General features: G+C 31.9%; 1 pseudogene; it reads left to right on the forward strand.

The window, feature by feature from the left end:
• On the forward strand, nucleotides 1-16,578 carry LOC11437676 (ABC transporter A family member 12-like; annotated as a pseudogene).
• The last annotated feature ends 4,433 nt before the right edge of the window (nucleotides 16,579-21,011 follow it).

Here is a 21,011-nt window from a genome sequence, read left to right on the forward strand (position 1 = left end):
AATGGCATGCACGCGTCTCAGGAAGCTGGTAAATTCTTCCAGCTTCTGGACTCAAACCAACGGTCTTCTCAGGAAGAATTTAACCTTCCAGGTACAATCCATTATTCATCATTATTATCGTTTAATTATCATTTACAATTCAATTATTCACCTCACGGAATGTATTCCACGTTTTTTTGTTGTTGTACAGAAACGGAACAAGAAGGCCAACATTCGGTTGATTCTATTCCCCGTGATCCTTTGTGTTTTGCTTACTGTTGCACAATATTTGTTCGACGAAGTTCTTCCAAAAACGGACTTTATGTGTCCCGACAACAAAAAAACATGTAACCAAAAAAACAAGATTTGCGACATGGCACAATGTGCTGTTCGTAGGCCACAAGAATTGCCTCCTCTCTTGCAACTTCCTGCCGGGTTGTGCAAGAAAAATGGCGCATGTCCTTTTAACATAATCTTCACAGCTGACAATCAATCCTTTGCACAGAGTATGATGTTTTTTGTTATTATTGTTTTTCAAATTTCAATGGCTTCCTCTGTCTTTAATTTCAAATTGATTTCAAAAATATTAATTTGAATTCAATCTCAACTTCAAGCTAAAATTCATTATGGAGGAAAAAGTAATTTAGATGATACATGATTTTAAATTGCGGTTGTGGTTAGGTTGAGAAACTTTTAATTGCGGTAAAATATAGGAAAATGTGGCGTGCCGTCAAAATTGTGGCCGTGATATGCCTTTCCTGAGATCTCAAAACCCTTTATGTCTGCAAACTGCAATTTAAAACCATGTATGAACATATAAAATCAATTTCATTTAAAAATTATTTTAGTCCCAATGGTTTTATTGTTTTTCAAGTCTTTTTTGAAGTCATAAATGTGTGGTTCAATAAAATCTGACCACGTGGCCCAATAAGTTGACATCAGGGACTACGAGTAAAGGTTTTTGAATTTGTAGAGACCAAATCTAAACAAGAAAACTTATAGGGACTAACACCAAAAACCGCTATAATCGCATGGCTAAAATTATATTTGAACAAAACAAATTTATGCTTATAGAATTTCTTTTGCTTCAGGTTTACTTTTTTTTTTTTTGCGCAGCTGTGTCTGACAAAATGTTCCCAAGTGCCTTAATTATGAATGACTCTGAAATTGTGCTGGTGAGTTTCTTTTTGCAACAGATAAGAGTATTTATTTGTCTGTCTAGAATTTAAATGTTATTTGTTAGTCTAATTATTTATGTGGATTTTGTTGTTGGTGGTGGAACTTTGAAAATAATGTAGGGATTTCAACCACCACCTAAGGACAACAATGTTACTGATTCTCCTCTCAAAAAAAATAAAAAAATAAATTTTGATCCTGCTCTTTTGTCGATGCCGGGTCCCAGTCTTCCCAATTTTTATCTACAAACTCAGTGCCCTCAAAACAATTCTGGATTCTCATTTCCTAACCTGATAGGTACGGAACATTGTAATGTCTATGTATGATAACGGATATGAAATTGAATCAACAGGTGTTTCTGTACAAACTATTTTATAATGGAAACTGACAATCCGATGTGCCATTCTTTATGTTTCCATGAGCCGTGTAGACACAGGACTGGATGTGTTTATATGGAAGTATGTCCTTATGGCTGCAAAATGCTTGACAATTTCTGCTATCTGTGAGGAGGGGGGACATTTGATATTTTATTCTTGTGGTTGTTGACTTGAACCAAGTCTTCAGTTCTGTTTTGAACAGCTTGGAAATCAGAAAAAAAGAGCATATAAAATTAATGTTCAAAATTTGTAAGCGCACACACCTGTTCAGTGATAATAACTTATGGACAGTTGTGGCCAATAAAAGCTCACACCTAAAAGATTGCTTCTATATATTTACAAATGATGGAGAGTAAAATGCTATATAAAATTTGGAGTTTTGTAATCGTTAATGATTTTGAATTTATTTCCATTTGATATAGGAATCAGTTGTGGTCAGGTTATTAATCTTTGGCGTAACAGTTCTTCTGATATCAACAATGAGTTGTATAAAAGGCAGGTCAATGGGGTGGTTTCAGGTACTTTTATCATTATGTTTCAACATACATAAAAAAATTTTACAAAATGTTTCAATATGCATAATGTGCGGAAGTTAATACTCCTTTTTATATATTGTTATTTGACAGCTTTTGATTTTCTAAATTCAAATGAGGATGGTTTCAATATCGCTTTATGGTACAACTCAACCGTAATGGGTCGTGTTACAAAGTCGGAGATTAAACCCCGTTTTGTAAATCTGGTATAAATCTAAAACCTGTTTTAATTGTTGCATATTCCTTGCCATTGTTATCCTAAATACCTAAAAACGAAAAACTCAATTGCAGCTTAAAAAGAACATGCAACTTGGCAGCCTTTATCGGACCGGACCAAAAAGCCCGGTTGAAAAACGGGCTTGAAATATACTACCATACTACCCGAGCCCGGCCCTACACGGGCCGGCCCATAATAAAAATTATGTATTTTTTTTTTAAAAGTACTATAAAATACTCCTATAAATTTTTTTTATATATATATATATATATATAACATTTTTAATATGTTTAAATAATGCCTAGAACAAAAATAAATTGTAAACATTTTCGTAGAAACGTCGTAAACTAAAACGGCGAGGAAAGCAATTTTAAATAAATTAGATACGTTATGGTTATAGATATTTATATATTCGATTTTTAAAATTATAAATAACGAAAAGAGTAGATATAATTTTATATTACATGTATATTTATGTTAATTCATTGAATTTTCACTTTTATTTATTAGTTTGATAATCAAATAAGTAAAGAATTATTTGAAAAATATATATAATTTATAGGATTTTTTTTGTTATGCGGGCTAGCGGGCTACCCTCGGCCCGTTCGGGCTAGCCCTAACGGGTAGCAGGCTTTTTAGGGCCGGGCTAAAAAGCCCTATTAAAATTCGAGCTCAATATTTAAGACCCAAACCCTATAATTAATCGGGCTAAACGGGCCGATCCATTTTGACAGCTCTATTTGCTACAGATTTTTCAATTTTTTTATTTTCTATAAACACTTAAGTCAAAACATGTACTTGATTCATTAGCATAGGAATAGATTTTGACTGGCAAAAAAACTTGCTCACTTATTACAATACAACTTTCAAAATGCATAATTTGAATGGAAAAAGTTAGTGGAACTATGATCATGGTATGATGTACATACAACATTGACTTACTATATTACAAATTTTAATACTAATTGTTAAACTCAGAGAAACTTTGAGAAATGAGGGTCAAAACTATATCCCACTTCATTGTGGTTTCTCATATAAATACAATGTAATGTCAAGTTGACTTTCAACCCACGAAATTAGCTAAATTGTTGTATGTACATTTACAGCTAATTAAGAGAATGATTATTATTTGACTCTTACAAATAAATGTACAATCTCATACACCCCCCCCCCCCCCCCCCCAACAAGCATCAATTTGCCAAGTAGAAAATTGTACCGCGGACGTGTCAAACTTTTAGTAAAAATGTCAACTATTTGAACATATGTTGAGACATGTGGTAGATTGATGATTCCTCGATCATAGACTTCTCGAATAGAGTGACAATCAACCTCGATGTGTTTCGTGCGTTATGGTAAACTGGATTTGCTGCAATCTGAATGACACTGGTGTTGTCAGCATGCGGTGGAGTCGGTTGTTCTTGAGAGAATCCAAGCTCTATAAGAAGACCACACAACCATATTATTTCAAAACAAGCGGCAGACATTGCGCAATATTCTGCTTCAGTGTATGACTTTGAGACTGAATCTTGCTTCTTACATTTCCATGAAATAGAAGCATTTCCTAAGAACATACACCATCCAAATAGTATATTTTCTTGTGAATGTACAGCCAGCCCAATCGGCATCACTATATGCTTGGAGTTTGATTGATAAACCACACTTTAGGGTGCCAAGGAGGTATCTAATGATTCGTTGTACTGCTGAAAGATGGAAATGTCGTGGAGCTTGCATGAACTTACTAACTGTGTGTACAAGAAAAGAAATATATGGGTGAGTGATAGTTACATAAATGAGACTTCCCACCAGTTTGAGATATTGAGTGGGATCATCAAGAAGGTCACCTTCATCTCTTCTATATTTAACATTAACTTCAATGTGAGTGTCAATAGGGGTTGCATTTGTGAGTCCAGCTAGCTGGACCAAGTCTTAAATATACTTTTGTTGCTTTAGAAAAACACCTTCATGGTGATAATGCACCTCTAAGCCCAAGAAATAAGTGAGATGGTCTAACTCTTTCATATGAAAAGTTGAATGCAACAAGTTTTTTATCCTAGAAATATCATCTTGATCAGAACTAGTCACGACAATGTCATCCACATAAACAAGAATAACAAGAATAGTGTCCATGGTTGTCATCTTGGCAACCAGAGCAAACATCTCATCATGGTCTATTCCATATTATTGCTTATTTCCAAGCACAACTAAACAAGTCTTGTAACGATCTATGGATCCATCTGAACGCAGCTTTAAAGAGAACACAAACTTGATATCTAAAGGTTTAAAATATGAGGAATATGGAACTATATCCCATGTTTTATTTTCTTCTAAGGCAAGAAGTTCAGTTTCAATAGCTTTTTGCCAACAATCATTCTTCGTGGCCTGTTTATAAGAGGAATGAATAGGAATAGAAGATAATGATGCTATCACGCATTTGATATAACTTTATGGGGGATTACTTTCACGTGAGTTGCATCGTAGAGGAGCTGGTTATGGTTCTTCTACTATACTAGCAACCAAGGAATTATCTTGAGGTCCCCCATGAGTGGCAGTACTACGTCTTTTGTAGGTCAAGAGAGGTTTATATGATTGTTGACCTGAATGAGAGTTAGAAAACAATGGCAAAACAGAAACTGGAGAATAGACAAGGTCATGATGTGATGCAAATAAAAAATTATTTTCTTGAAATATGACATTTCTAGATACCTGAATCCTACGAAGGTTAGGATCATAACATAGAAAGCCCTTTTGATGAGGAGAATATCCGAGAAAAGCACATTCAACAGATTATGGAGGAAGATGAACATAACACACACAACAGAAGATACAAACAGTGCAGTAATTGGTGGGTGACCATATAACCAAGTGAAAGGGGATTCATCGCCTATTGATGAAGATGGAATTCTGTTTATAAGATGGATTGCGGTGGAAAGGGCTTCACACCAAAATCGTGAAGGCACATGAGACTTCAACAAAAGAGTGTGAACAACATCAAGCAAATGGCGGTTTTTTTCTTTCCGCTGCCCCATTTTGTTGTGGAGCTGAGGGGCATGATCTTTGAGATATAATACCATTGTATTGCAAAAATGCTTGAAATGAGTGTGACATGTATTCCCCCCATTGTCAGAGCGAAGTATTTTTATTTTTGATGAAAATTGGGTCTAGACATAAGCATGAAAAAATTTGAAAGTGGAAAAGACTTCGCCTTTTGATCGCAGAAAATAGACCCACATGAAACAACTATAATCGGAAATAAAATTTACAAAATATTTGTAATTAGCATGAGATAAAATTGGTGCCACACCCCAAACATCACTGTGAATGATATTGAAAGGTTGTGTTACATTAGACTGATGTGTTGGAAATGGCAGAGTTTTACTTTTACCAAGCTTACAAGGATTACAATCAAAATGAATAAAATTAAGAGATGAATTGTGTTTATTTTCAAGAAAATTAGATTTTAGCAAGTCATGAAGTACATTTGTGTTTGGATGTCCAAGGCGCTTATGCCACACTTGATAATCAACAATAGCATAATTACAGAAAATTAAAGGCAAATAAAGACTTAGAGGCAATGAGAACTCGATTGGGAAAAGACGTCCAACCTTAGGCCCCTTCGCGATTATCTTCCCTGGTTGTTGATCTTGCAAAAGACAACCAAATTGTGAGAATTGTACTTGACAATCATTCTCAACTAATTGACCAACTGAAATGAGATTACTAGTGAGACCAGGAGCGACAAAAAAGTTTGTTAGAGGTGAAGAAATATCATCAGTGGTTGTGATTGGCAGTTGATTTCCATCAGCAGTATGCATCTTGAGATTTCTAAAATATTTTTTTTATATTAGTAAGAAATTGGGCATTGCCGTTCATGTGGTTGGAAGCCCCTGAATCAAAGTACCAAGAGGAAGAAGATTTACTTGAGAATCCTAGAGCAGAGAATGCAAAAATGATCATTTGTTGAGCCATTATAGGAATCATTGTTGAAGTAGTAGTAGGAGCATTTTGTTGAACCGATGTTGGATTCGCTGAAATGCTAGGAATAGATGAACCAACCAAGGCTGTAAAAGTTGTGACATTTCTCTTTGGTGGCCTCATTGGGCATTCCTTAAGAATATATCCATTTTTTTTTTTTTTTTTTTTGCAGTAGTTGCAGACTTTATTTGGGCAGTTTGAAGCATAATGTCCCAATAACATAAACATTGAACAACACGTATGTCATGACTTCTTGACTTTCATCGTGCCACTGGAACAGTAGATGATTTTTTTATCTTCAATGATGGATTGTGTCAGCATACGTTGTTCTTCACATAATAGGTTATTGAAACATGCATCCAAAGATGGTACAAGGTTTCTATGCATGAGATTGGACCGAATACCTTCAAATTTAGATCTCAATTTCATAAGAAATTGATCTCGCTTAGTAGTTTCATGAACATATTGTACATAACTTAGACCTTCATAAGTCAAGTCTGCATAAACTATATCATTCAGCCCAAAGATTCATTAATTGAGAGTAAAATTCAAAGATGGAGGGACTATCCTGTTTAAATAAATCTATGTCGTGTTCAACCTAGAATCTTCTAGCGGCGTTGTTTTTGATTGTAGACTTTCTTCAAGTAATTCTACATTGTGGCTGCTGTTTTGTAAGGGTGAAGATTCAGGACAATGTTGGGAACAACATAACCAAGGACCCATGACATGACTTGACCATCTTTGACTACCCATTTGGCATGTGCAAACCTTATCTTGAAATGGAGTGTTGCCATTGACATGACCTCACAAATCTTATCCTGTAACAAATATGTTGAAATTGAATGCCCAAGTTGAATAATTTTTGCCATTAAGGCGAACCACCAAGATTTCAAGCTTTTCGGTAGACATGTGACTATTGAACAAGAATGAGAGATTAATCTGGACTGGGAAACAAATAATCGAGACACATGAGAGAAAGAAAAAAAAAACAAGAACGTGAGTAGAAGTGAAGAAGGAAAAAAAAAAAACATACTAGGTTCTTGGATTTTTTTTTTTTCTTTGGTCAAGTAGGTTCTTGGATTCTAACCTAGATTGATATCATTGTTAAACTCATAGAAACTTGAAGAAATGAGGGTCAAAATTGTGTCCCTCTTCATTCTAATTTCTCATACAAATACGGCTTAAATATGATAATTGTTCTTGTAATTTGGGTCAGTTTTGCTTTTCGTTCCTGTAAAAAAAACTTTGAAATACATCCCTGTAAAAAAAAAATTGTTTGAAAAAGGTCTCTGGCCCCACTTCATGTCTGACTTGACATGTTATTCGCCACGTGGCAGTTCACGTAATTAAAAAAATTTAAAAATTCTGAAAATACTTTTCGGAAAAAAAACTTTGAAAAATAGATTTGAAAAATTAAATATTTTGACATAAAAATTATTAAAATTAAAAAATTTGAAAAAAAAATGTGTAAATTAAATTTCCGAAAAATAGATTTTTTTAATTTGAAAATTATATATTAATCGAAAATAATGACAATTATATTTTCAAAAGTTATAATTTAAAAAAAAAAAAATCTAATTTCTTGTTCTTCTACGAAAATTTTAATTTTAAAAAAAAAAATATTTTTTTTAGAAATTTCTGAATATATATTATTTTGCAAAAAAAAAGATTTTATTTTGAAAATTATACAAAAAAATAAATTAGAAAATTATTTTAAAATTTATTTTCAGATTTTTTAAATTGTTTTTTAATTTTTTTAAATTTATTTTATTATTTTTTAATTTTTAAAACAATTTTCAGAATTAATTTTTTTTTAAAAAATTAATATTATGTGGCACGCCACGTGGCAAAAGTTGCACAGTCAGCAACTGCCACGTGGTCAAAACCATGTCAAATCAGCTGAATAGTGGAGCCAGATATCTTTTTCAAACAATTTTTTTTTTATATGTATGTATTTCACAAAAAAAAAATTCCAGAAACAAAAATTGGATCAAATTACAAGACGATTATCATATTTAAGCCTATAAATACTGTCTAATTACAAATCGTCAAGTAACATTCAACCCACTAAATTAGCGGTGCAGATCCTCGGCAGCAAACATCACTGCAGGCATGTCTGACGCAACACGTTAACCATTGGGATAGATAATATGTATTAGACGAGATGAGATATCAATATATAAAGCCACACAATCTACTTTTCTTAGGATCCAATATTTATGGACTTATGTGTATGCCTCTGCATACTTACTCTAGTTTTTCTTTTATATCGATTTTTTCGACAAATTGTTATTGATTCCGTAAAAATAAAAGCAACACTAATTAGTTTTGTCAAAAAAAAAAAAACAGTAATTACTTAAAAAGATGGTGGTTATTTTTTTGACGAGCAAAAGAAAATGATGGTGATGTAGTATTTTAAAATAATGGTATATTCATTTTTTTTTATGATGATGTGGTATTTATTTATATTATACAACAGATACTGTAGATATTTTAAAAAAATTAAGGGAAAAATTAATTTAATTGATTAAAAAGGAATACAATATTTGTGCCCGACACGTCTTAAATAAAATTATCTGAGAACCTTAAAATAAAGATAATAAATAAATAAATTTACTTCGAGTTTTTCTCTAATTATATTTAGTTCAAAAATATGATGGAGGGATTAAAAATAAATATGATGGAGGACTAAAACTGTTACATTTTTAAATAGGGGTCCAAATCTATAAAATGGTAAAAATAGGAGAGCAAAATTGCAATTAAATCAAGTTTTAACTTTTTTTTTACGGATCAAGTTTTAACTAATGTACTATAAAATATATAATATTTCTTTTATCTTAGTTCTTCTCTGACACACTCCTTATGCTTGAGAAACTAAGATTTGGTTATTATATTTCATTTTAGCTTCTTCTTAAAAAAAAAATATATATATATTTATACATAACATGGACAAAAATCTTATACTATACGTCTAATCCGAATGGAAATTACATTTGTTTAATTTTAAAAAACAAAATACTAATAATGTTAGAATTCCGTCAGAAAAATAATAAATTCTTTTTAAGGAAAAGAATTAATAATGTTACAGTGGTGTATTTTTTTGTTTTTAATCATTCGTGGCTTTTTACTTATGTTAGTCTCACCCCATACAATTTTAGTTACATTCAAATTTATTTAAAAATTTACAATAATACTAAAATTGTCCTCTTCATGTAAATTTCTAGAAACTCATCTTTTATGATCGTTCTGAACCTTCACCCCCTTTCATCCATAAATCACCATAGATGTGCAACTAAGATCTGAATCAACATCTTTGTCATTGATTTGTACTATATTCATAAATGTTAGTGAATTTTATGAATTTCATTTTCGATGAGTTTCTATTTGTTTATTGTTTGTTTTTGTATGAGATATGCATCTGTTAACCGTAATTTCATTTTAAGTAGTGAGACGTTAGTGTAAATTCAGTTTACTTATGTACATGAGATGTTAGTGTAAATTAAGCTTAAGTATGTATATGAGAGGTTAGTGTAGGTTAATGTAAATTCAGTTTAAATATGTTCAATTTAGGTTAATGTAAATTCAGTTTACGTATGTATATAAAAGATTAGTGTAAGTTTAGTTTACGTATGTATATGGTGTAGGTTAATGTAAATTTAGTTTACGTATGTTCAATTTAAGTTAATGTAAATTAAGTTTACGTATGTATATAAGAGGTTAGCGTGAATTCAGTTTACATATGTTCAATTTAGGTTAATGTAAATTCAATTTACTTATGCTCAATTTAAGTTAATGTAAATTAAGTTTACGTATGTATATAAGAGGTTATTGTGAATTCAGTTTACGTACGTTCATCAAAGTTAATGTAAATTAAGTTTACGTATGTTCAATTTAGGTTAGTGTAAATTAAGTTTACGGATTTACAACTTATGTGATTTCAAAGAGACTTTGTGCACGCAAGTTTGAGAAAGAGCGGTACGTGAATTAGGTTTGGAAGTTTCAAAAACACGGTGTGAGTGTTTGGAAAGAGGAATATGTGAATTAGGTTTACGTTTTTAGGTTTTAGTGATTAAGCGATGGATTAAAGGATTTTAAATTAATTTAAAATTTTTATTTTAGTTAAAGGGTATATTAGTCATTATGGAATGTAACTTGTGTTTTTTGGGGTGTGAGTAGTATCTGTCAAATTTTAATTACCTAGTCCCTCTTTTGTAACCAAAAAAAATAATTAATTACCTAACCTAACCTAACGTAATGATAATAATTCCCCTTAGTATATATTTTCCAATTTTTTATTATAAAAATATATTGGTCTTTCTTTATCTTAAGCTCGGAAGATAATAGTGACTGATATCTAGCATCATTCTGCATACAGATATCAAATGCCTACCTGCAGTTTCTGCGTGGACCCGGTACCAAAATCTTATTTGAGTTTGTAAAGGAACTGCCAAAACATGATACCGTATTTACGGTTGGAGGGTATGACTTAGCTTCTATCATGGGTGTTCTGTTCTTTACATGGGTCGTCCTGCAACTTTTTCCTGTAAGTGCAGAAAGAAATATCTGAACAGATATATGATCAAGAAATAAGTAGCTAATGGTCAATTTTGATTTTTCAAATAGCTGTGATATTTTTTATGTCCCTAAATGATGAAAGTAAACTTTTTATTTGGATTTTCTGCTCATGGAACAATATATGACACGTATTCAAAGTCAATAATTGTATCTGACATCCAATAATGCAAACACAACAGAATATATGTTCAAGTGTATTTATCTGTTCAACATAATTAAGCTCTATGTGCATTTTATGTAGGTTATTCTGACATCACTGGTTTATGAGAAGCAACAAAAATTAAGAATCATGATGAAAATGCATGGTCTTGGTGACGGGCCATATTGGTTGATTACATATGGTTATTTTCTTGCATTATCAGCGATCTATATGTTGTGTTTTGTGATGTTCGGCTCATCCTTAGGTAAGAATTTAACCATTTCACTCTCTGTTCTTTGCATTTTCTCACCCTGTCTGATGCTGCTCACTTCATTTTCAGGATTAAAATTCTTCAGCTCGAATGACTACACCATCCAATTCCTATTTTATTTCATCTATTTAAACTTACAAATTTCAATGGCATTTCTGTTGTCTTCCTTTTTGTCAGATGTTAAGACCGCTGCAGGTTTGTTTCTACTTCCAGTTGTTCATAATAATTGGTGCATTAGTATTTTCTTTTCTCAGATCTCCTCATTACTGAATTGTGTTTTTTATATTTGCAGTAATCGCATATTTAGGCGTCTTTGCAACTGGGCTATTAGGCAGCTATCTTTTCGAAAAATTTCTTGAATCATCAGTTTCAAGTAAGTTATAATACTGAATGCACCTTTCATATACTGTTAATTAAGCCAAGCACTAGCAATTTTTAATTAGTTCAAATCCATGATCCCAACTAATAAACCATTATATTACCTAATACTTTCCATTGAGCTTAATCTTGTTACATGTAAGCCTTTAAATTTAAAACAAAGAACACCAGCCTGTCAAAACATAGAACTTCGACAACTAGTACTCCCCCTTGGTTTTCTTGGTACGATCCCAAAACATGGTATGGAGTCCTCAATAAATTAAATGGGGTTCCTTTTCTAGTGTCCTAACTCTTCAATTCACAAAAATTAATAGAAAAGAAGCAAGTCTAGATAGGACAATGATCTTTACATAAACCATATAAAATCACTTCCAAAATTTCAAACACAACCTTGTAGATAGACTGTCAACTGGAACATCATTTCCAGTTTGCCATTGCCAAATGTTACAAAACACTACGAACTCTAATGGTTGTTTGAGGTCCATGTTATTCCACCCACGTCCATCCGCGTTTTAGGTATGCAGTCCACATCAATTAGAGATATGATATAGATATTATTTTTAAGGTTTAAGTAGTCATCGCCTTACAAGCTGGTTTAATGGGGTTAAGTTAGATCTTAATCCCAAATTCGAAGAATGACGATCCCATATCAGCAAGTAAATAGAAACAACGGATGCGAAGAACCTGTAAATCCAGAAACACCAAAAGATTTTGAATCTTATGTGCTTTTGAATTTTTGAGGCAAAGAATAAAGAAAACAAAGGCAATGAGCTAAGAAAGTTTCAGAAATGCGTTAAAATACCATTAAAAAGATATAGGGTGCATTATATACATATGATTTTATTTTTTTTATAGAGTTTTTGAGGAAAGTTGAAGTTAATTTCCATTTGTTTACTACGATAATTTTTTTTTTTTTAAGATTAGAAACTCTTACACTTTAGTTCTTTGTTTTTCGAAAAGAAAAAAAAAAAGATTTTGGAAAAGCTACTATGAATAAAATAAAATAAAATAAAAGGATGTTTTAAAAATTTGTAACAAACACTATTAAAAAAAAAGGTGATTTTTTGGTTTAAAAAATAGATTTTGTTTTCAAAAAAATCCAAAACAAACGGGACCTTATTTTATCAGTGTTTGTCCATCCACCTGTGTCCTAGTATAGCATATTCTACTACTAGACAAGAAGGTTCTTTCTGAATTTATTTGTGATTCTTTGAGCCTCTGTACATTTAAACCAGGAAACAGTAGTATAATATAAGCATCCTAATGAACGAAAAGAGTTAGACATTTTTTTACTAGCAATGCTATGTTTCTCTGGATTGATACAAAGTTGGAATTAAGGTTGTGTAGTGTATTTCTGAATAATTCAGAAATAATTTGATTATCTATGAATTAAAAGAAAAAAAAATGTGGAATGCTCTGATTACAATGATTAGGAGTTTTATTTACACAGATCTCATATCAGTCATTTTTAGATGTATCGCATGCCCTCTATTTCCAACTTCTAACCTTCTAGTGTGTTTATTTCCTATGCTATTTCTGCAGGAGGATGGATCATTTGTATGGAGTTGTATCCTGGGTTTGCTTTATATCGTGGGTTGTATGAGTTTGGACAGTCTTCCAGCTTTGGCGGTAGTATGCAGTGGCAGAATTTGAGCGATAGCGACAGTGGCATGAAAGAGGTCTTAATTATCATGTCTGTTGAGTGGGTCATATTGATTTTTGTTGCTTATTACATCGATCAAGTAAACTCGACAGGAAATGGAAAAAGTCCTTGTTTCTTCTTGAAAGGATTTAGAAAACAACCTGCATCACTAACCTAAGTATTCAAAGGCAAGGGTCAAAAGCTTCGGCGCAAATGGAGAAAGCGGACGTCATCCAAGAGGTGAGCTTTATGTGTATTGAATAAATGTGCCACCTCAGTGAGGAGTAGTGGTATCATTTATAAAACACCAATAACTTGGGATAGCTATGGGTTCTACTTGAGAACCAAGTAACTTTCCTTTTGGTAACAATCTTTTCCTTTTTCGGAACATCAGGCCAATAGGCCAATAGCAACCCTCCATGTGTGTCTGTGTTTATTTGACTGTGTTGCGCACTAGACCAATAGCAAAATAATTTTAAAAAAAAAATTGGTTTGCTAGGTGTGGCGTACTTTCATGCATAATGTATTAAATGCTTTCTTCTTTTTGTCTTAAGAGGGAGAAGGTGCAGCAGTTGCTTCTTGAACCAACCATTAATCATGCAATTGTTTGCGACGACCTAAAAAAATTCTATCCAGGACGGGATGGAAATCCAGGAAAATTTGCTGTGAAAGAAATGTTCCTTGCTGTGCCTTGAGGGGAGTGCTTTGGTATGCTTGGTCCTAATGGGGCTGGGAAGAGTTCTTTTATTAGTATGGTCAGTTAAAAGTTGATTTTATTCAATTTATTCATATTTTTGGAAATTTAAATATTTACAAAAAGATGATTGTATATCACGAAAGTCTACTATTTTCAATGAATCATGTTTCATCCTTTCAATTTTTTTTCTCCTTAATTTATAAATCTAATCAGCTTATGTGTGCTTATAGATGATTGGTCTCACAGAACCATCATCTGGTGCGGCATATGTTCAAGGTCAGGACATAAGAACTCATATGAAAGCAATATATACTAACATGGGAGTGTGCCCACAGCATGAGTAAGCTGAAATTTCCTACAATTTTTATGTTTATCTTGAAATCATATTTATATCAATTGAAAGAAGTTTTTAATTTTTTTTCTCATGATTCTATAGCTTGCTGTGGGAAAGCTTGACAGGCAGAGAGCACCTACTTTTCTATGGCAGACTTAAAAATCTTCAAGGTTCAGCCTTGACTAAAGTAAGTTCATTCCACACAAGTTCTCACTGTTTGAAATATTAAGATACTTGTTAGGAGTCTAACTATGTTAGGATTACAAAAATTGTACTTCCACAGCATAAATATGTGTTTTAGGTTATTAAGAGCAGTGAAATTAGAACTTTGGTTTTTCGTAATTGTTGTGCATTTGAAGACAACAATATCTAGAACATCACTCCATATCGTCATATTAGTTTTGTCTACAAACTATTACATTGTTAAATTTTAAGATTACCAAAGGAACAACTCAGTTTTATTCAGAAAAGTGTTTTTAAAAATGTGGAAAAAAAATCAAAGATAACCAACCTACTTGGAGAAAGACATTACATGAAAAATCACATGATATTGATGACCTAGATTATCCTTTTTCTTTTCAATTGATAAATAATCAAACCCTACTTTTTAATGAAAGTTTAGGTCCTTAATTAGTTATAACTAATCGCATTAAAGGTGGGATTGATAGTTAATTATTACATTAAATTTAGGTGCTTTAGTAACATTTTTTTGTTTGCTTGAAGGAATCAATTTTAAGGTGATTTAGTAACATCTTTCTCCTGCAATTGTTATTTATTTTTCTGTTTAGAGTATGGATTTATAAAACATTATTGCATATAAGATGCAATTTGAAAATTGTAAATGTTTAGCTTCTAATTTATTGTTGCAGGCAGTAGAAGAATCTTTGAAGGTTTTAAACCTTTTCTATGGAGGGGTTGCTGATAAACAAGCTGGAAAATACAGTGGAGGGATGAAGAGGAGGCTTAGTGTTGCCATTTCATTGATTGGGGACCCCAAAGTTTGTTTCTGTTTTCAACTCAATTTGATCATTTTCCTTTTTCATTCTTTTTTTAATAAATATGAAGATTCAAGTTTTTGTATTTTGTAAATGACAATTCAAATTTAGGTTGTTTATATGGATGAGCCAAGTACCGGATTAGACCCTGCTTCTAGGAATTGCCTATGGAATGCTATCAGGCTTGCGAAACAGGATCGTGCAATCATTCTGACCAGTAATCACACTCACTCTTTCATGGATTTTGTAGCACTAAATTTTGCTTCTAGTTTATACTTTAGATATTTCAGCTTGTTTTATAGATTGATAAGTCTGTGTTTTATGCTTTCAGCACATTCAATGGAAGAGGCAGAGGCCTTGTGTGATCGATTAGGAATTTTCGTAGACGGAAGATTGCAGTGTGTAGGAAATCCAAAGGAGGTACATTGCTCAAGTGATATGCTTTATCAAAATATATTTCAAAATGAAACTATTAAATAGGTGGAACTGGACTATTAAAAAGGCAAACATTAAATGAGGGATAAAAAGTCTTTTAAACAATAACTACACCTTAAAAAAGTTGTGACATTTTCTTATATATAGGACCAAAAACTTTTTTGAATTTTATTTTATATTAAGGACTGGAAGGAGTATTAGTATGGACTTAAAAATATAGATTGCAAAAGATATTTTTTTTGTCATTATATGTTTAATGTATGCAATTTTGAATGCAACTTAAAAAATCCAAGATGATTAGATACAGTTCCACAGTTTTTTCAATTTACTGCCAAATAGAAAGTGTAAATTTAAACCATGTATTCTTTTTTAACAAAAATTTAACTTGAATTGTTTTGCTACTTCTGTTGTTTTATCATAGCTGAAAGGCAGATATGGAGGAACTTATGTGTTCACAATGACAACATCTTCCGATCACGAGAAGGATGTCGAGAACATGGTACAACGTCTCACCCCAAATGCCAACAAGATATACCATCTCTCTGGTACTCAGAAATTTGAGCTGCCAAAAGAGGATGTTAAAATAGCGAACATATTCCAAGCTGTTGAAGTTGCAAAAAGAAACTTCACTGTTTTCGCATGGGGTTTATCTGACACCACATTGGAAGATGTCTTCATTAAGGTAGCACGCGAGGCTCGTGCATTTGATACCTTGTCATAATTTGTACTCACCATGCAAGTTATTTGCCTCCAGAGAATTTGACCAGTTAATATGAAGTAATATATGGTTAAATGGTTCTGAGTTCTGAGTTCTAACTGTTTTATTCACTATATATGCTAAAAACAAGACAAATGATATTCAATAACTTATTCATGCTCATTTGGTTTCACACAATTTTGTGCATATGCATCATGTTACATCAGTACCGGAGGGAAACCGGAGGAATGATATGGGGCAACAACAAAAATTAGTGCAGGAATACTCTTACTACAATTCATATTTTCAAACTTTAACATGGAATTTGTTAGAACTTAGGAAGGGAAGGCTTTGAGAGTAAAAGGAGGCGCAAAGGGAAGGGAAGGTAGGAAATAGAAATAGAGAATAATTCTCAAAATAAGTGTTTTTGGAAGAGAGAAGAGGAAAAAATTTAGCTAATACTTTCTTTTTGTTTAAGAGTATTACAGAAGGAGGAAAATAGTTTGGAAATTTTCAAAGGCCTCTTAAATCCTTCAAAGCCTTTTGAGTTATTTCATATTCGAGAGTTATATACAATCATAGATCAGTTGACAGAGACAATACATTGTTATATATAGAGGTTGAGTTTGGACTTTAAATACCTCATTTATTCACGTTAAAAAATGAATTCAAATATTTTCTTTCTTGTCTCACTCAGAAACAAATTAGAAAATCTTCGAGTAATTTACATTACAATCAATAAAATCACACGGTCAGATAATTTAATCCAAAAATTTAGTAAATGATAGAATATTAGTAACTTAAAATTGAAGGTCAAAGTATATTGTGCGACTTGGTCTTAGTTTTCGTACTAAAAAGCATCTCTTTTAGGGGTGTCTCACCTTCAAGAAAAGAAAGGTGTAAAATTTGCAATAATGATTATTTTTGCACTTATCTGAATCTGAGTGGTTTGTATTCTTAAATCTTTAGTAGATGAGCTTATTGTGAAAAAACAAAGGCTTGTGATTCGCGTTTGTTACGGCTTAAAATAAAAGTAATTTTAACATAAAATAATTTAGAAATTATATGAAAAATCAGAATTTATTTTGCGTTTGTTTACCGTGATAAAAATTACTTTTTTAAACAAATAATTTAGTTTTTTTGGATACAACTATATAAAAGGGATTTTTTTGTTACAAAATTAGTTCAATCTTTTAAATCATATTTTCTCTCTCCTCTACAAAAATTCTATTTTTTGAGAAGCTGCTTTTAACAGCTTCTCATTTGAAGTTGTTTTTAGATTTTTTTTAGATTCTGATTTTTTTAAAAGCTGTAACAAACGGATGCAACATTTTCAAAAATGATTTTTTTTTTCTTAAAAAAGTTATAACAAACGAGCTCCTAAGCGTGGAAAAAATTTCGATCTGTGAAATCCAAGCGGAGAAAAATCATATACTTAAAATCAATCGCACGCATTAAAAAGTACTGATATTTATTGTAGATTATTCTTTCTCACTAATCTTGATGATTTCTTGATGGAGAAGCACTATTTGTCCTATGTATTTGGGGTATATTGGTAGTGTTATGCTATTAATTTGAGAGAAAATGGAACATTTTCGTAAAAAATATTTTTTTAAGAGGATTAAATATATTTTTTGTCCCTTTAAATATTTAAAATTTTATTTTTAGTTCCAATAAAATAAAATTACATATTCTGGTCCCCATAATTTTTTTATCAGTATTTATAGTTCTTATAAAAAATTTCATCAGCATTTTAAATACCTGTTAAAAATTTCATCACCATTTTCAATTCCTGGAAATACTAAAGGAAAATGTTCATGGAGTAAAAGGTGTGATTAATTTCATTTGTAAGGATTAAACAAAATTTTAAAAATTTACAGGGACCAAAAATATATTTAGAGGCTACTCGGTAATGCGATAGCAATTACTCAAGTTTGTTGAACACCTGTAAAAAAAATAATTGCAATCAACTAGATAAATATTTGCATTTATGGATCTGGATTCCGACAATTGCCCGTAAATTTAAATTGATACGGATGCAGGGATGGATATTGTAGATCCCAAAATTATTTGGAATTTTAAATAGATCTATGAACTAAAAACATTTATAATCAAATCTCTAAACTATTATATTTTTCGTTATTAGGTCCTTTTATTTCATGATGATTAACGACTTTGATTACAAATATTTTTAGTTTAGGGATCTATTTTAAAATATCCAAACAGTTTAGGAAAGGAGCATTTTATTTATTTATATTTAAATGGAGTATTATATTTAAAATAAACTTTCATAAACTATTTTTTTTTTTAAGGAGAAGACTTTCATAAACTATTGTTTTCTGTATAAATAAATATACATAATATTAGAGACTATATGGAAGCATTTTATATAGTTCAAACTTTAAAGACTATCTTTTTTTATAGACGAAGATTAATAATGTTAATCGTCAATTTGTTAATATTCGTAGAAGATTAGGATTAGGCATGGCAATGGGGCGGGGTGGGGATGGATTTTACCTTCCCTGTCCTCATACCCGATTCTCATATACTTACCTGTTACCCTATCCATATCCAATGGGGATGAGAAATTGAATCTCATCCCCGTCCCCGACGGGTTCGTCAAATTGGGTTTGGTTCGGGCGGATAACCGTGGGTATGAGTTTTGTTGTCATGCTTAATTAGGATTGAGCTAGAGACCTCCTTATCACTCCACTCATTAAACACTCGCATTTAAGCACAAAGTCAACTGTATCACTTAATTACTACTATGTAACATTTACTTAGGTTTGTTTGGTAAAAAAGTAGATGATCGATAAGTTAGCTTATAACAGATAGTTTATGATTAGTGTTTGATAGTTGATGATTGATAACTAGATTGTTTGGTAAAAACAGTAGATGACCGATAAGTTAGCTTATAACTAATAGTTGATGATTAATAACTAGAAATTGAAAGTTGATGACTGATAGTAGATAAGCTAATTAAAATGGTTGATAAAATTAGTCGTTCAACTAACTGATAAATGTTGTTGAGGCAAAATCCCTAATTAATTTTAAAGATAATAAACTTTAATGATTAAGGATTAAATGGACTTTGATTAATTCCTTGGTATTTAACTTGTGCTCTTGAGTGTTTTACTAAGACAGGAACAAGGTTTGAATAATACCAAGATACATGAAATCAAAGGACATTGAATCCATGAACTAATTCTGAAGTTCAGAAAGTTGATAAGTGAAGTTGATCAGAACGTTTTGATGATAATTCAGAAGGTTGTTCATAAGAAAACCCAGAATCATCAAGAACATGAAGAACATGCAAACTACAACGTGACATAAATATATGTCCAGGAAAGTACAATTGCATGGATGTATCAGCAATAAAGGCTTGGACAAGCAAAAGTGTCAAAAAGGTCTTCAAGGTTCATTCAAGACTATAAACACTTGAAGTTCTAGGAATATTCCATAAAGGATATTATCCTAGAGGTTACTTTACTGCACTTCAGTTATGTCTCTACTATTAGGATTGATTACATCAAAAGTCGTCTTACAAATCATCATAAAGTAAGAGCAAATGAAACATTCTGATGGTCAGAATGTTCACTTCTGCACATGCTTCCAGCTATGAACAGTGTAGTTGGTAGAAAGAAGAAAAAGGTAGCAAAAGGAGATCTTGCATCAGAGATAACGTGTACTTTGAACAAAATCAAGCAAATCTCCTAGAAGCATGAGCCTGAAGATTGCAGATCCACTATCTCTCTCCTGCACCAAGTCCAAGACAAATTTGGTAACTTTATCCATCAACTTTTGATGCATATGGAGAAGTTACTTTTTGATGGATAAAGTCCAACAAATCTCATGTCACGTATTGGATAAACCCAGAAACTCATCAGACATTCATCATTGATGAACCCAGATGAAGAACATCATGAATATCAACATTCTGATGAAGAACACAGCAACATTCTGATGTTCATCATGGGAACACAACAACATTCTGATGGTCAGAATGTTCACCCAGATTTTCAAGTAAAAGCTTGTGGGACTCAGGACACGTGGCATAACATCATTGGGAACCTTACAACAACTATATGAGTCCAAAGACTCTATAAATATAGATCAAGGCCTTAGCAAAACTTACACCATTGCAAAGCATACAAGAAAACAACAAAGATTGTTTGAAGCTCTTGCAAATTGAAATTGATCAATCTCTAAGGCTCTTGTTTCCTTAGTGCACATCAATACTATTTGTTATCTCTTTTAAAGATAACTTCTTCTTCCTCCTCTGTTTGTTTATCAAACATTCAAACTCCACACAAATTGCAAAGAATACGAGAAAACAACAAGATTGTTTGAAGCTCTTGCAATTGAAATTGATCAATCTCTAAGGCTCTTGTTTCCTTAGTGCACATCAATACTCCTTGTTATCTCTCTCTCTCTCTTGAAGATAACTCCTTTCTTCTTCTTCCTCTTCTGTTTGATTCACAAACAGTCAACCTCCATACAAATTGTAACAAAGTCTCATCTAACTTTAGGGGTACTAAAGTGTTAGTTTGAGCAAAGGTTGTAAAAGTCTAAGTGGGTAACTTAGCAAGAAGAA

The sequence above is a fragment of the Medicago truncatula genome, chromosome 4 (genome assembly GCF_003473485.1).
Source record: "Medicago truncatula cultivar Jemalong A17 chromosome 4, MtrunA17r5.0-ANR, whole genome shotgun sequence".
Classification (NCBI taxonomy): Eukaryota; Viridiplantae; Streptophyta; class Magnoliopsida; order Fabales; family Fabaceae; genus Medicago; species Medicago truncatula.